This window comes from Bidens hawaiensis, unplaced genomic scaffold (assembly GCF_021521415.1).
Source record: "Bidens hawaiensis isolate Kalapana, Puna unplaced genomic scaffold, B.hawaiensis_p1.1 tig00035504_1, whole genome shotgun sequence".
In the NCBI taxonomy this organism is placed as follows: Eukaryota; Viridiplantae; Streptophyta; class Magnoliopsida; order Asterales; family Asteraceae; genus Bidens; species Bidens hawaiensis.
In genome coordinates this window covers 120,682-124,337 of record NW_027496177.1, presented here as the reverse complement: position 1 = coordinate 124,337, position 3,656 = coordinate 120,682, and positions in this window count along the sequence as shown.

Below are 3,656 nucleotides of genomic sequence, written 5' to 3'. Positions count from 1 at the left end.
GGTTTGCTGTAGCTGCTTTTGGGAATCTCAAGGACACGTAGGATGTTTTCTTTTCTTTGGACCTAGATTAAAATGTAACAAGACAAATTATGTTATTTGAATATTTTGAGTTATGATATGATTTATGTTACTTTACGATTTGTGTTCTGCGCGTGCGCAATGAAAATGTATTTATTAAATATTGACACCCAAATAGTGTCACGAGTAATGAAACAATACGTGGCGCCCCGATGTATAATCCGCCATCGGTCGGGGTGTTACAGATTGGTATCAGAGCTCCGTGACTTTAAGATAGGTGGTTAGACGTAACGACCTAGAATACCTAAGAGTCCTTCTCGCGCATGAGAAATATCTCATGTTTGCGCGCTAATTGTTAATTACTCGATATTTATAAAATATGCTTGCGCATACGCAGCACATGATTTCGTGTTTTATCCGCGATCTTTCGATTTTTATTGTTAAATTTCAATTTATTTCTTTACTTACATATTCGTTTGTTGTTGGGATTTAGCATTGAAAATCCGAAAAGTCATGGTGATACATGAATAGTTGATTTTCAATCCCCATTAACTTTATGTTTTAAATTGAAGATTTGAAAAGTCATGGTGATACATGAATTGTCAATCTCCAATATTCATTTACTCGATATTTTAAATTGAGAATTCGGAAAGTCATGGTGATGCATGAATTGTCGATTTCCAATTCGAATTCATTACCTGTATTAAGTTTGCATTTAAATTCATATTTTACTTCAAAATTTGATAGCATTTAACTCCGCGAAACAAGCTTTACAATGATATACTTTGCGCTAAAACGATTTCCATACCAAGATATTAACAAAAATTAAAACTTTTATAGAATGCCTCCGCTATCAGCTCGTTATCAGAGGAGAGAGGCCGCGCGCAGACGTAGGCAGCAACGTTCCCAGGAAATGGCCGCCGCAATAGCCCAAGCCTTAAACCAAAATAATACCAACCCCTCCGGATACAATATTAAATCCTTTAATGCGGGTAACCCTCCGAAATTCACAGGGCTTGAAGAAGCCACCGTAATGCTCCAATGGCTCGAGAAAATTGAGAACACCTTCCTCCATACCCAATGCCCTCCAGACCGACGAACCTTATACGCCTCAAGTGTCCTAGAATCAAGGGCGCTTACTTGGTGGAACGGAGTAGCTCACGCGCGTGGCGCAGAGGCTGCTTCTAGCATGCTCTGGGAGGAATTCAAGGAACTTTTGACTAGAGAATTCTGCCCTCCCAACGAAATAAAGCGCCTTGAGGAGGAATTTTGGAACTTGAAGCAGTACAGTGGCGAAGCGCGCGAGTACGCTATGCGCTTCCACGAACTAAGTTTGCTTGTCCCGCACCTAGTCACCCCTTCCCGCCGAGCCATCGAGAAGTTTCTTGGGGGTCTCCCCATGGAAATTCAAGATTCTGTATGGGCCAGGAACCCAGCAACCCTCTCTGACGCCATCGAGTTGGCCGCTGTGCTCAGCGACAACCATGTTAGGGCAGGAACCCTGTTCCTGCGGGGAGCCGAGAAGACCAAACTCACCAAGACTGTCCCAGAACCAACAGAAACCAAGCCAGAACCCTCAAACCGTAACAACCTCAAACGCAGGCGCAAACCCAATCATCAAGCCTACGCGCTTACCAACCCGCTCGTTGTCCAGCAACCCGCCTACCAACCTCCAGTATACGCTCCTAACCCACTGTCAACCTACCCAACACCCCCTATAGTCCATAACTATGCCTTAACCAATCCCGCACTCCTTGCCCCGTCAACTAAGAAACCTTACACAGGAAACCAACCCTTTTGCCCAACCTGTAGACTTCACCAACCAACTCAAGTCCCGTGTCGACAATGTAACCGATGTGGCCGTACTGGTCACACTGCTGAGAACTGTAGAGTCCTTCCCGCCAACCCAATCGCGCAAACACCACCAACTTACCCGCTAAACCCACAACCAACATACCCTAATCCACGACCCAGGTCGTGCTATAACTGCGGTGACCCCAGTCATTTCCGGAACGCGTGCCCGAGACTGCAAGTACAAATTACGCAAGCTAATCCGGTTAACCAAATTTCAAACCAAGTGACGCGCGGACGAGCTTTTAATATAACCGCGCACCAAGCGCAAGCGAATAATGACGTGGTTAATGGTACATTTTTACTTAATGGACAATATGCATCTATACTTTTTGATACTGGCGCCGATAGAAGTTTTATTTCTCGTGCATTTGAACAAAAACTTGCGCGACCGCGAAAGAACTTAAACAAAAACTTTTCAGTTGAATTGGCTAATGGTGAAACTATTTTAATAAACTCCGTGATCAAAGATTGCACGCTTAACCTTAATGAACATGATTTTCTAATCGACCTCATTCCCATGCCTCTTGGAAGTTTTGATGTTATTATTGGAATGGACTGGCTCTCGCAAAATCGCGCCGAAGTAATCTGCGCCAAGAAGTTGATTCGCATTCCTCGGGAAAATGGTCAAGATCTTCATATCTACGGCGAGAAACCATCTAACGGTCTTAAACTTATGTCATGCACTGAAGCCCGAAGACTTTTGCGGAAGAAATGTGTCGCGTTCTTAGCTCATGTGGTCAAACCCGATGAAGGAAAGAAGAAACTTTCTGAAATTCCCATCGTGCGTGACTTTCCTGAAGTCTTCCCCGATGATCTTTCTGGTTTACCTCCCGCTCGGGAAGTCGAGTTTCGTGTTGATCTTGTCCCTGGTGCATCCCCCGTAGCCAAATCTCCTTATCGACTTGCACCCGCTGAAATGCAAGAATTAGCAAGTCAACTTCAAGAGTTGACCGATAAAGGATTCATTCGCCCTAGCTCTTCGCCTTGGGGTGCTCCGGTTTTGTTCGTTAAAAAGAAAGACGGATCGTTTCGCATGTGTATCGATTACCGCGAGCTGAACAAGCTCACCATTAAGAACCGGTACCCCTTACCGCGTATTGACGACCTCTTTGACCAACTCCAAGGTGCCTCTTGTTTCTCCAAAATCGATCTCCGTTCTGGCTATCACCAGTTGCGTATCCACGAAGAAGATATTCCCAAAACTGCCTTTCGAACCCGCTACGGTCATTTTGAATTCTTGGTCATGCCCTTCGGTTTAACCAACGCCCCCGCTGTCTTCATGGATCTAATGAACCGGGTGTGTAGGCCTTTCTTGGACCAATTCGTGATCGTGTTTATCGATGACGTTCTGGTATATTCCAAAACCAAGGCCGAGCATGAACAACATCTTCTGTTGGTGTTGCAAAAGCTTCGAACCGAACAACTCTATGCCAAACTCTCCAAGTGTGAGTTTTGGTCTGATGAAGTACAGTTTCTTGGTCATGTTGTAAACAAGATGGGTATTCATGTCGACCCATCCAAAATTGAAGCAATCAAGAACTGGATTGCACCGACCACTCCTACCGAAATCCGTTCCTTTTTGGGCTTAGCTGGTTACTACCGGCGATTCATCTCGAACTTCTCAAAAATCGCCTTGCCTTTAACAGCATTAACGCACAAAGGCAAACCGTATATTTGGGGCTCGAAGCAAGAAGAAGCCTTTCAAACGCTCAAGCAATTGTTGTGCGAAGCTCCTGTTCTAACGTTACCTGAGGGTACTGACGACTTTGTCGTTTATTGTGATG